Source organism: Hemicordylus capensis, chromosome 6, assembly GCF_027244095.1.
Source record: "Hemicordylus capensis ecotype Gifberg chromosome 6, rHemCap1.1.pri, whole genome shotgun sequence".
Lineage (NCBI taxonomy): Eukaryota > Metazoa > Chordata > Lepidosauria > Squamata > Cordylidae > Hemicordylus > Hemicordylus capensis.
In genome coordinates this window covers 28,534,860-28,549,272 of record NC_069662.1, presented here as the reverse complement: position 1 = coordinate 28,549,272, position 14,413 = coordinate 28,534,860, and the positions used below count along the sequence as shown (strand labels likewise).

At 42.6% G+C, this 14,413-nt stretch overlaps 1 long non-coding RNA gene across 1 annotated transcript; it reads right to left on the bottom strand.

Annotated features, from left to right (window-relative positions):
• Positions 1–226: 226 nt before the first annotated feature.
• Positions 227–5,823, bottom strand: LOC128330197 (uncharacterized). The gene is made up of 3 exons (XR_008310005.1): positions 5,756–5,823; positions 3,433–3,471; positions 227–2,275 (listed from the first exon to the last, which is right to left on the bottom strand). It is a non-coding gene; the product is annotated as an uncharacterized LOC128330197 (long non-coding RNA).
• Between the last annotated feature and the right edge of the window lie 8,590 nt (positions 5,824–14,413).

Genomic DNA, 14,413 nt, shown 5'->3' with positions numbered 1-14,413 from the left:
CAGGAGGGGTCTACCATTGCCTCCTCCCATGCAGTATGAGATGATGCCTTTCAGCATCTTTCCATGTCGCTGCTGCCTGATATACTGTAGTATCAGTGGGGATTTGAACCGGCAGCCTTCTGCTTGTTAGACAAGCAGGGGCTTATTTACAGAAACCCAAGAGGTCTAGTCCTCAATCTGTTGAACAGACGTATTCACAAGAATTTAGCAGAGCACATGGGTTTTTATTATTCAGGTTGCGCAGCTGACTGAACCTGGCCAAAAGACAGATTCAGTCCTGACTGTCTGATTACACTGATACTTAAAGCACTCTGTTTATACAGGTATAGTAAAAAAAAAATCATCAATACCGTACCAACATGATCAATTCATTGTTCTCTTGGGTGGAGCGTGTAAACACTCGGCTCCAGACAGTTACAGACAGTTACTATTACCCATTACACAATTTCCAGCTATCTTATCACAGCTGTGCTTCTTCCTGTCAAAGTCCAAGTCTTACAAGCCTCTGCAATACACTTCCAAAGTTCCTCCACACTGTGTAAAGGGGTTTTGCTCATAAAGGGTTTGTGTTGTTACTCTTCATGCATTTATTAGAACAGAGATGCATCAGGCAGAAATTCATCAGGGGCGTCAATAGGAAATGATTGCAGAAGCTTCACCTGTTGAATTTCTGCCTGGTTGCATCCCTTCTCAACACAATGTCCAGCTGAAGGACTAAGGCAAAGTGTGAGTGCATGGACCCTCATTTGTAAAGCCAACATGATATACACAATGATCTGTTTCAGTTGCAAGCTTTCTTATTCAAAGGAGACAACATAATTCATGTGCAAAGAACAGCTACTTCCTTCCCCAAGCCAAGCATTAAAAGTTCCAACAACTGTACTCTACTCATGAATCCAGTGGGACAGATGCACCTTCTGTGGAGGTATCAAAATAAGACAGCTGAGGAATTCTGATGCTGCTCACAGGCTGCATGCCACAGACTAAGAGCCAAAGAGCAAGAGCCCTTTGGCTTTTGCCCTTCAGCTCACACCTTTGGCAAGCCAAGCCCTTAAGTAGGTACTTTGGAGAAAGAAGAAGCAAACACACGCTCTCCATTCTTCCCTCCCTCCTGGCAGCCAGGATGATATACAAGACTATACAAAGTCTTTGCAGCTACCATGGTGCAGAGGTTCAGTAGGGCACATTAAATCGGCTTTTCCATGCTTTTTAGACCACGACTGAAAATGTAAACCCATCTTAATTCTCATCTTAAACTGGAGGGTTCTTTATTACCCAATATGGAATATGCTCCATGGGGGCAGACAGAAGAGAAGGTGCATTCTGGCAGGGGGTCAGAAAAAGAGGCAAATGAATTCACGACAGTGAGCCTGGGGGTGGTGAAGGGAAGGAAAATTACTGTATGTACCTTGAGGGGAGGGGAGACAAGATAAGATATGCCCTAGAGCAGGGATTCCCAACCTGCGGCCCTCCAGATGTTGCCAAAGTACAATTCCCATCACCCCCAGCTGTGGCTCAGATGATGGGAATTGTAGTTCAGCAACATCTGGAGGGCCACAGTTTGGGAACCCCTACCCTAGAGGTTGGGTAGGAAGGCGGGCAGAAGAAGGGAGAAGAGCTCTTCGATGGGAAGGCAGGACAGCATTTGATATCAGATGCTCAGGCCCAAAAACCTTGAGCTGCCCCTGAGTATCTGAGCACCCAGCATTTCTTGTTCACTGGATGGCAATTCCCTTAACATTGACAAATGAATTTATTTCCAGCATTATCAAACCAAGATTCTTTTCCAGACATACTAAAGGAGGTTATTCTTGTAAGTATTTCCAGGAGAACTCCATACATCAGACAAGATCTGAGACAGATGTAAATTGATGGTCAACATTTTGTTTTTCAGAGGGAGCATATTCTGATCTGAGCATCAGGGGACATAACAGAGTTTCCCCCTTCATGTCCACATCCCCATTTGCTTCTGCCTTGATTCACACGCAGGAGTGAGTAGCTCTTGAGCTTAATTAGGGACTTGGAGCAAAGAAGAAGCCATCAGCGGCAAGATTGAGGCTCCAGACCACCAGCTGACAAACTCTGCTATAGGTAAGCAAGAAATATGATCAATCCAGGACAGGAGCCAAGTTGTACTTTCAGGGCAGGTCTGTTGTTCAAACTAAGAAGCAGCTTCCTTTCTTCAAGAAGAAATTGAAGATTGGTGCTGAGAAGAGCAGGAGAAGCACCACTGCAGAGCGGAGAATCCAAACGTAGAGCGGCATCATATGGTTGCCTGGATAAGAGAGAAAGAGTAGGATGCATTCTGCATGTACATATGAGAGCTGCAATGCATAACCACCTCCTGTTGAACACTATTTTACATGCCTACAGGATGCCGCATTGTCCTAGAGCATGTGGATTCTCTTTTAAGAGGCCACTGTCACACTGGCTGATTATTTTGGAGGTGATGATTAATTATAGATGTGAGGAGGTAAGGGTTAAGGATGTATGCCAACAAGTTGGGGGGAAACATGCTAAAAATTAGGTTTCACAACTGGGGAAAGGGGGAAAGACAACCTTTTCCTTTACCATTCTTCAGAAACCTATCCCTGGGGAGGGGGATCTGTCTAGTGGGATCTGTCCACTGGGATCTGGATTACTTCACTCCAGATCCCAGTGGACAGCCAGTCCCAAACAGCCCTGAAAAGCACAGAAGTAGGTTTCAGCAGTACGGGAAAGAGAAATGGAATCTTTTGTCAAAATCTCTCTCTTTCTCTTTCTCTTTCACACACAGACACACAGACACACACTACAGCGTAGAAAAGCAATGCAAGTTGCATTCTATTCTGGCCTAACTGGAACAATTGTTACTCCCAATGCCAAACTTGGCTCATCCCATGTCTATCAGTCTGGAAGCAAAACGAAATCCACAAGTAGTCCCTGCATATGCAGAAAATTTCCTATGCACACAGATGTATATTAGTTTGAAGCCCAAAGGGGGAAAAATGTTAAGTAAGAAAAGGCCCCCAAACAGCCTAGAATAATTGACTTATACAGAATGTTGATGGCATCGGGTTTTAAAAGGCATAAAAGAAACATGGAATAACCACAGGTTAGAATTCAGGAGATCCACTCACCCACACTTAAAATCTACATGGGAAAAACAGAATTAAAACTGAGTACACACAGTATTGGCACCTCAGCAATCAAAGCCACTCAATGCCAGGTAACATTTTCACTCATAAGTGCTGGTGATGTGAACAGATCATGATTGCCTGGACATCGAATAAACAGTAGCAGTATCAAATATTTTTAGAAGATCTTTATAATTACAGACTTAAATACCTGTCTTTCAGGAGCATGAACTGAAATAGCAAAACCAGTACATCTATCTGACCATATATGAAACAGATCAAAGCTACTCATAGATGGGCAAACATTTTTACTCACCAGTGCTGCTGATACTACCATTGGGCTGTCCTTTATTTTCTGGATAGGAAATAAGCATTGATGATATCAGAACCACCTGGTTTACCAGTGAGTTATAAATAACATAGGAATATGCATTTCCACAAACCCTCATTTGGTTTAGCCCTTCCCTCCTCAGACAACTGCTGAACCTTGGGACATTCTGTTCAAAAATATTATTCACATAATAGGTCATTTGGCCCTAACCTTATTTATTGCTATTTCTATACCACCCTTCCAAAAATGGCTCAGGGCGGTTTACACAGAGAAATAACAAACGAATAAGATGGATCCCTGTCCCCAAAGGGCTCACATTCTAAAAAGAAATGTAAGATAGACACCAGCAACAATCACTGGAGGTACTGTGCTGGGGGTGGATAGGGCCAGTTACTCTCCCCCTGCTAAATAAAGAGAATCACCACGTTAAAAGGTGCCTCTTTGCCAAGCTCCCAAAGGTAATTGCTAATGGCACTGAATTCCACTGAATCTTATGGCACTGAATTCCATACATTAACACTAGCTGGCTCCCACACAGAGCATCTGTGCGCTCTTTGGGGCCAGCTACCTCTCCCCCCCCCACCTGCCTCAGTCTCCGGCTGGACCCAGGCTGCCGGGCCAAGCACCGCCATGGCGGCCGAGGTGCCGCCGCTGCGGCCGAGGTGCCGCCGCTGCGGCCGGGCCCGCCGCCGCCTTGCCTCGCCTCCACGGACCATCACCGCCTCGCATCTGTGGCCGGGCCCACTGCAACCACCGTGGCCGGGCCACCTTGCCTCCGCAGCTGCCCGGGCAGCCAATTCTCCTGGGTACGCCTCAGCCAATCAGGTGTCTGCCGCCCAGCCAATCAGCTGGGTGCCGGGATGCACATTCCAAGGCACACCCAGGAGAATTAATATAATAGATTGTATGTAGAAGAATTTCCATTACTGTTTCAGTCATCCAGAATGTGCACCTGCTCATTCTATGATGGCTGCAGAACAGCAAGAAGGTCTAAGGGAGCTAATGGAGACCACAGTTCTCTCTGGCCATTTGTGTAGAGATGGTTGTTATTATTACAAGAGGCCCTCAAATATTGCTGGTTCTGCATTCACAATTTATTTCATTCATGATCAACCTCCTTGTACACCAGTTCAGTTACCTTGGAGAATAGTTTCATGTTTTGAGTTTTTCCAGCTCAAACCTTTAACTTTCCAACCCTGTGAAAACCAAAAACCACTCCCAATAGCTAAATTTGCATACAGGGAAGTTGCCTGGGATAACCTTTATAATGTTTTAAATACCCAGGGGTTGAAGTCTTCCCTCCCACCCACCCACCCACCGCTCCTTAAATGCATGGCCAGGGTCCTTGGCCTTTGATCTTCTTATCCAGCATCTGGTTTAGCACCATGAATTCTACCTCTCCACTTATGGCCCACAGCATGCATCCTGGCTGTGAGATCAAATGAGAGTGAAATTCAAACTCCGGGTTGGGTCTAGGTATCTAGCTGGAGGCTGAGGAATGGCAAAGGAGCTTCTCAGCCTCCAGCCAGGTCCACAGCTCTTGACTGGGATTTGGATTTCACCTCATTCTGGGCCACAGAGGAGAAGAAACAGCTTGCTGTCCCAGCAGAATTCATGAAGCTGAATTCATGGAGCTGAACAAGATGCCAAGTAAGGGAAGTGTGGGGAGGGACTCCAAGCCCTGGCAGTTTGAAACATCAAAAAGGTTATCCCAGCTAATTATCAGGAACCTATCCCCATCATTCCCATAGGCACAAGGTGTCAGTTATCTCAGTTTCAGCATTTGTGGCACCATCATAGAATGTAACCCCTGCAATATTCAAGGGTCTCCTGTATTTACTTGCTGTGATGTGTTTTCCCCTGCTGTATGTCTCCTGATCAATAATGTTTTTATCTGACTATAGTTTTTGATGGTTATTTTGTGGCCTGTGAATGATGCGAGCTACCTTAAGCATGGCTTGAACTACAGTTAGATAGATAGATAGATAGATAGATAGATAGATAGATAGATAGATAGATAGATAGATTCTAAGTGACAATTACAAGCAGCAGTAGCAGCAAAAGATTCACCCATTCTAACCATATGACACAGATACAAAGAGATTAAGCCCAAAACCAGAAGCAGAGGGAAGAGTGTGAAACTGCAACATTCCATACCCCTGTTCTGACTAGGTCTGTTTGGCACTGAGAGATACCTCCAGAGTGATAAGAATTATATCCCCTTCCTCTACAAAATAATAATATGTATACATCCTAAAATGACCAGTTCCATGATCCCTTCCCACTCACATAATTTCTTCAGACTTACTTGGCAGGACAATCAATTTCTGAGCAGCACTGAGGGTAGATGTCTTCTTTTGGTTTTTTCCATACTTGCTTTGGTATCCACAGGAATATTGCCCCGCACTGTCCTGTGTGACATGAAATGTGTTCGTTTGAATATTGGATGTTGCTTTGCAAGATGAGATGGGATGTCCATTTTTACAGATAAAAAATCTGGTCACTAACATGCCTTGGGGAGCTAAACATAGCAATGAGATTGAATCTTCCACTTGAACAGAACCTTTATTCAGAAAAATCGTAGGGGCAGGAAGTTCACCTAGAAAGAATGTGAAGAAAAAGTGAATACAATATCGTGGAAGGTTATAAGGAATTACAGTCTAAATCCTCATGGTTTTGTCCTGAGTGCAATTTAACCGTCAGTGAAAACTAAAATTGAATGTACCCATTTGAGAAGGAAAAAATAATAAAACTTCATGTTCAGTGTTCTGCAACTCAATCTTTCAGATCTGAATTCAATTGTATTGAAGTTAAGGGCACTGTTATGTTTCAGCCACCGCCACCACCCTCAATATATTGTCTAGCAGTGCACTTTATTTATTTATTTAGTTCGTTCGTTAGTAAGATTTATATGTTGCCTTACTCCCATAGGAATCAGGGCGGCTTACAAGCAATAACATACAAAGCAACACAGTTCTATAAAATACATCATATATAACATCATAACCACAACCCCATACAGTACTCATTACAAGACATAATAACCATGGATTACCAGATCACTCTACGACCAGCTATCTCAGCGACCGAACACCCGACAGAACATTTCCACATTGCATGCCTTACTTACGGAAAGCCAACAAATCATGGAGAGCTCTGATATTATCCGGGAGACCGTTCCATAGAGCCGGGGACACCACTGAGAAGGCCCCGGCTTTCCTAGATTCCCAATAGATTGCATATTCACTCTTATCAAACATGTATACAAATGATTTGTGGGGTAAAATAGTACCCCATGGATTAGCCTTTGCAAGTCTGAGTAGTTGTGTTTTCAGTCCTGGAAGATGGAGTTGCAGAACACTGAACACATTTTTTAAATATTCACACACACCCTTTTCAAATCCACCCCAGTATCAACTGAGGGTTAATCCTGGGGGAGCAGATAGGTAGTGACTATTTATTTCATCTCACTAGTTTGTTTTAATTCTATTTGTATAATGCTTTTTATATAATAGCATGTTGTTGCTGATAATGTAGTACTTTGAATGATATGTTTGGGTAAGTGTTGTTGTAATTGGCAAATTGCTGATGTTAATTATAATTAATATTAATATTTCCATTTAAACATAATCCATGTAGCTATTAACACTGCTTAAAAATATGCCTTCAAGGTAGGGCTGAGCCATGAGGAAGTTCTATCACCATACATAAGCCTTTAGAAGAGCCTTTCCCTTCTAAAGATTTCTCAGTCATTCTTCATCCTCCCATATTAGCCTAGCTGAAGTGCCAGGATCATCATCATCATGAGCATTGATATACCACTTTTCAACAACAAAGGTTCTCAAGTGGTTTACTCAGCAAAAGAAAAGAAAAAGAATGGTTCTTGTCCAAAGGGCACACAATCTATAACAAAAATGAAAACCCACAAGGGAGTAGGGATGTGTAAAATTGCTTGAGTTCAAGCCAGTCTGACATCAAACTTGGTCAGCTCGCCCTAGAGCCAAACCAGACCTGGTTCAGCTCAAACTCAAGCTAACCCCCCGCCCCTTGGCCAGTCCAGGGGTTCTAACAAAAATATATATATTATTATTAACAACTTACCACCTCTGGGGGCTGCTGCTGCTACTGTGGAGGGGTCTGGTGGCTCCCCCTCTCCCCATCAGCCTCCCCCAGTCTCCAATTGGCCTGATTCTGGCAGTTTTAGTCCGTGTTTGCCTGTTCTGGGCCTCTTTGTGCTAGTGGTGGCCATTTTGGATACCACACATGTGTACAGGCCATCTGCATGGCCTGGGTCATGACCCAGCCATGCAGATGGTCAGTGCACATGCACAGCATTCTCCAAATTGGACACCGCCAGCACGAAGAGGACCAGAATGGGCCGAACACAGATTTAAATGGCCTGAACCAGGCCATTTGGAGACTGGGGGATGCCGGTGGGGGAGGGGGAACCACCGAATTCACACACACACCCATGGCCATGGAAGCACCCTCTGGAGGCAGTATGTTGTTAAAACACTTTTGTTGTTAGAACTCCCAGACTGACTCAAATTTGAGCCAAACCAGGGGATATATTGTGGGGGGAGGAGGGGGACCGAACATGCCCAGTTCCGTTGGAGTCCATTTCAGACTTGTACTGAACAAGGCATACCAGTTCCATGCACACCCCTACAAGGGAGACACTATTATTTATTTATTTTATTTATTTTACATTTTTATATCCTGCTCTTCCTCCAAGGAGCCCAAAGCGGTGTACTACATACTTAAGTTTCTCCTCACAACAACCGTGTGAAGTAGGTTAGGCTGAGAGAGAAGTGACTGGCCCAGAGTCACCCAGCAAGTATTTGGCTGAATGGGGATTTGAACTTGGGTCTCCCCGGTCCTAGTCCAGTACTCTAACCACTACACCATACTGGCTCCACAGTGGCTAGCAAACAGCCACTGGAAAGACACTGGTGGGATTAGAGAACAGCCACTGAAAGGTTCTTCTTTGCCCAATTAGCTGGGCTAAATTAGAGGCTCCCACCCAATCAGGAAGGGCTAGTCAAAATCAGGCTGTACATATGCAATGAACTAGGTATTCCCACAGAGAGGAAACCAGGCAAAGAAACAGCAGACAATCTAAACACTGCAAAATACTTATGCATCTGATGAATTAGGTTTACAGGAGGAAAAGCATGCCAGTCTTTGATTTGTGCAACATTACATTTGTTTTGATAGAAGATCCCTCAAATATCAAATCCTATCATGCAAATTCAAATCCTATTATTCAACCAAAACCTTAAGATAATGATGGCAAAAATTAGATATCAAAAAAAGCACTCAATGACATGTTTTCAGGTGGCACAGAGGGAAGGGGAGATAACTGAAAATTGCCTCTCCTCAGTGCTGGTTTAATCTGGAAATCTTCACATTCCACAGAAATGTCCATAGTCTGGCTTTCAGCTAGCATATGAGCATATGTAGATGATATTAAATTAGACTTACATTAGTTTCACTTATGTAAGTGATATTTAAGTGACCAAGTGATATTTAAGGATCTTATTCAGGAACAGGTGGAGGAGAAACTGCTTATAAAATTAATAAGGGGCAGACTGAATGTGTAAGCTTTCACTTATAAGAATAACAAAAATTAGATATCAAAAAACTATTTGGGGATCCATGGAGTTCCAAGCCAGTAAGATATCTTATAATTGTAATAACCCTTAGTTGGACTCAAGGTCAACTGTAAACCATTTGGGAAGGGGGGGAACATAAATTAATGTGGGCAATGTTTCAGGAAACACCTCTGTCCAATCTCTTGGTCTCAGACTCACCTGTAGAGTTGCAGAGCCCTAGGTCTGTGTCATCAACAGCTTTCCCCAAACACCAGTGAGTGGCAAACAGAGCACCTGCAATAACATGCACACAGCACGTTTCACTCAATTGTTAATAAAGTAGATGCAAGGGTAGCAGTTATCACAAAGGAAGGTTTATAAGCCCCCTAAACCACTTTATTTTGCTTGGGCATATCCAGACTGTGTCAAGTGGTGTATAATTATCCTTGAAAGTCTCAGTCATGGAACGAAATGTATTCAGGAGCCAGTTCTATACTACACAGATATGCTTGCAATAATTCTATAGACCAGAGTATTGAATGGTGAGCCCTTACATAAAGACTCCAGCGGTTTGCATTGTGTGTCTGAGCCTTTTTGCTTCATGAATATAGGATTCTGCTGTGTAAAATGGCAATTTTTAGGCTGATCCTTGATGCATATAGTTCCCAAGATAACACTGAAAATGGCAGGGAAATGCTGCAGCGTCCAGTGTTCCCTTGACATTTTCACAGTATTCTGAAGAGGTACCCCACTTCTTAGTTCATATTTTGACATATATATTGAAAACCAGTTTGCCTCTTCACAGGGGCAAGCACCTGAAATAGAAACTTCCAAGAACCCTCCAGCTGGGTGCACAGTTGTCACCCTCTCTCTCCATGCCTTTGTTGGATCCCTTTCTGAAATGGATTTGCAGCAGCTGAGTCGTAATTCAGAACCCTTTTCAAGTGTTCTGAAAGTGTTCTGAAATGGACACCCACATTGTGTCTTTAGATAAGTGAAGATGGGCATCTGTAGACAACAAGCTCAGCAGAACAACAGTCCTCAGAGATGTGAAGAGAAAGATTATCATTCACTTCAATGGAGGGTGCATGCTTTCCTCTCTCTCCTGGGAATGATACTCTGCTTCAGCTGCCAGCTGCTCAGAAACTGCAGACCCAAAGAAAAGGACCAAGTTATATTTAAGTCTGTCTGTCTGTCTGTATATATGGAAGCTATTCTCACGAGCAGCAGGAACCGGGCTAAGGGAGCCAGCCCAGTTCCTGCTATTCATGTACAGCAATGGGAGCCGCGCAGCTCCGGGTGGCAGCTCAGCAACAAGCCTGATTGTGGAGCCTGCCGCTTATCCAGGTTTGGGGAGCAAGAGCACCCAAAAAGTGGGTAGCATGATTGTGCATTGTTGTGGCACAGCTCCACACCACACCAACTCACAAGTTGCATCCCAAGCGGCAGGCTACGACAAGCCTCCCGGTGTCCGCACAAATCCCCTTTTGGCTCTATACACGGATCGTGTGTAGAGCCTGATGGTCTTTTAAAAACAAAGTTGTTGATACTGTTACTGCAACCTGCTGCATTTCACCATGAAGACCATTTAACCAAAAGGGCAAGTTCTCTAAATAAACAAACAAACTTTGGTGTAGACAGAGAGTGCTAGTACCTAAAAGAGGAGAACGGATTTGAGGAAGTGTCCCTTGCTCATTCAGAAATATCCCTCATTTTTTCGAGAAATTTTGTGCCATCATCATTGTTGAAACAGGATGCAAAAAGTTCCTAAACATATTAAGCTTCAAAGCACAAATTATCCCTGTTTAAAGCAATATTTACACACACAATTTCTCACAGGAAAACTTCCAGAGACAGATCGTGATCATCATTAAAAGGGGGAGGGGTTGCTTTTCCCAACTCACAGATAAGCCAGAACATGCTCATTGCGGAAGAGTAATAGGATGTCAGTCAGATATTTCTGCAGAAACCGTGGGTTCTCTTTTTCCAGCCACTCTCTGTCAGACCCCTGTATTTCACTCACAGAACATCCAGAAGTCATCAAGACTTATGTAGCATGCATGTCTCTGTCCCCTCCCGCAACACTTACCATGTGACTGTAACTGTGGTCAAAGATGTAAAATCTTAAAGTGGGGCCCTTCTAGTGAGCCATTCTCTGTATCTTTGACTGACAGACACATTCACTTAAAGCCAACATTCCCACCCCGACACACACACATACAAACCCTGGATATTTCTCAGATAATTCCTACCATGGAAAGATGTATCATACTCAAATGTTGGTGAAAATTTCCTTCTAAGAGTCTTTTCAAAGTGTGCTGGCTATACCTACAACTCCATTCAATAAATGGAGCACTCTTTCTGCTATCCTTCCCGTGTGTTTCACTGTATGTCAGGATGAACCAGCAGCAGTGGGATCTATGCTGCCCAAGATCCCTTTAGGGTGATTTATAAAGGAATGGTCTCCAGTTCTGCCTTTTACCATTTCCCACCTCTACCCACATACATGCCTTCGTCATCATCACCATCATGAGTGATGCATGGCGTTTTCCAGATTATACGCTGCAACAGTTTCACAACGTGTCTGCTAAGTATGCTTCCATATTGTGCATGTTCTGAAATTGTGGTCGCTGCACTGTCAGCAAGGTGCCGTTAATATTTCTAATGCCTTGTTTTGGGTTTTATTGCTGCATTGTGGTCCTATAACACTGTATATGCATTGCAGGAAAGCAGCTGTATTTTTCCATTTTAAGAGGCTTGCCCCATTGTTTATGCATTGCAGCGTGGTGTGGTATGGTATAGACGGTTCAAATTGCAGTGCAACAATGTGTTAATATTTACAGCCTCTTTCCATCCCATTCAAGAAATAATTTTCTTTCAGTCCCGTTCAAGAAATGATTTTTTTTCCCCACATGGGTTCTTGCACAAAAGGTGCAACCTGATTTTCAGCTTTTGATTTAAAATGCATTTGCTTTTGTTTTTCATCAGACTTATTTTTTTGGACACAATTATGTTTCCCCATTCTAGTACACTGTGGATTGGCTGCCTCATTCGACAGATCGAGGATCAGTTGATATGTAAAGCCATATCTATCTATCTATCTATCTATCTATCTATCTATAAATAATTGCTCCATTTCTTGTGCAAGGGTGCTTTCAGCTTTTTGGCCCTAGCTTCTGGTCACATTTGTCTCTGCAATTTGATATGTAGAGCTACATATGTTATCTATCTATCTATCTATCTAGAGAGAGAGAGAGAGAGAGAGATATTTCTGCTACATTTCATTTCCACCCTTTGACCCGGAAGCATACAGAGAAACTCCCTGCACAAGGTGGACAACAGCCCAAACTATATTCCCACATGCTCCGACATGAATGTTGTGGCAGCGTGCCCGTGTCCTTAACGATGCATACCCTGCTTAGTCTTCCACAGCACACACACAGGGGCAGGGGTATGTGGCATATCTCCCTAGAGAAATGTTTTTCAATAATTGATTACAACAGATCACCATGTCTGTAAATTCCTGGTGCTCTTGCTTGCACAAAGCAGAAGAGATGCAGCTGTGCTTCCCCCTACTGGCAGCTTTGTGCAAAGGCACCAAGAATTATTTTTAAAAGAGTTTGTCATGTCAGTACTTCCCCGACCCCTCTGTGACCCCATTGGCCTGAAATGGAGGAAGAGGGGCAGTGAATGCGATTCAGGTTCAATATGGACACCCCCTGCCTGGAAAACCCACTGCAGTGGTGGGCAATATGAATGGACACAACCCTGTCATGATGCATTCAAAAATGCATTCAAAAATTCTGTACTCACGGTTTCAAGCTGCTGTCTCATACCATTGCACTTTGCAACACTTATACCAGTGCAAAGCTCCTAATCTGGAAAAACCCCATGTCACCTTTCCATAAATTGTTGCCCAAAATAATTTACAATAGTAGTAAGAAATCAAACTCTGTTCAGTACTCTTGCTCTAAGGGCTGTCTTCAAAAGGAAGAAATGAAACCTGACAAGACATCCTTTATTGATAAGAGAGGGACTCCACGTAATTTGGCAGAGAGCTCAAAAGTCTGCTTTGTTTTGATCAAGATGTCTATGTCATTTTCTGGCACTTGTCTCTGCATATACAGTGACCACAGAACAGAGAGAGAAGCATAAACTTCAGATTAGTTCAGTTGTGCAGAAAGAGCTACAAAGGCAAGGGGGGAAACTCAGAGAATTAACTAATTTTGAAGATTTAATAAATCGAAATATAGACCATATTCTGGGTGGAATGTACAAGTTATCACAGAAATATGAGACAGAGACTGAGCAAATTAAAGAATGTATGATAAAATGGTTGCAGAATATCAGCAGGATGATAGATATCTCTGATTGGGAACATCAATGGAAGAAGAATATTAAATTTACTTCAAGTAATAACTTATGAGAAAATTGATATAAGATGTTCTTTAGGTGGTACATAACCCTATTGACTATTAACAAGATTAACAACCATTTCCCAAAGGAATGTTGGAAATGTGACCAACAAGTGGGGACATTTTATCATATGTGGTGGACTTGCAATAAAGCCCAGTTGTTTTGGAAGCAAATTCATTCAAAAATGGAGCAAATTTTGGAAATAAAATTCCCCTTTCTGCCAGAACGTGTCCTTTTAAATATAACTAGGCCCTATATTCCTACCAAGTTTAATGAGTTATCTTTATATGTGATTACTGCCGCTAGGATTCTCTATGCTACTAACTGACGTATTTTGAATATCCCATCTTTAGATTATTGGTTTCTTAAACTATGGGACTATACCTCTATTTCTAAAGTCACTGCTTATATGAATAATACCTTTACAGAGTCATTTATGCTGGTTTGGGAACCTTTTATTAACTTTAACATTCAACAAGGTCATCATTTATCTTCAAGATCAGGGTTTTATTTGTAGTTTGTTTGGTACATCTACTGTAATTATTCTTGAACCTCGGCCAGAGGAGAGTGTAAAAAAAAAAATTCTTCATTCTCTCTGATCTCTGATTTGCTTTATAGTTTTTGTTTTGTCTTATGTTTCAAGAGATGTAACTATGTTTTATTATATTTTTATTATTTTAATACATTCATTTTAAAAAATTAAAAAAGAGAGAGAGAAGCATAAAAAGAAAATGCATCTGTAAAACCTACATTAATTTATTATGCTAAAAGATCAGAAACACATGAAGAAAAACTAGTGGATACCTTGGAACACATTTTAGACTGTACTGGCATTAAACTGTTACTGAACCTGGCTAAAGTGTATTAGGTACTTGTTTTCGTCACTGCTCCTCTGCGCCCTTTTCTTAATCTGTCAGGAACCCTCCCTGATGCCCCTCCCAAGTCCAGGGAGGCGA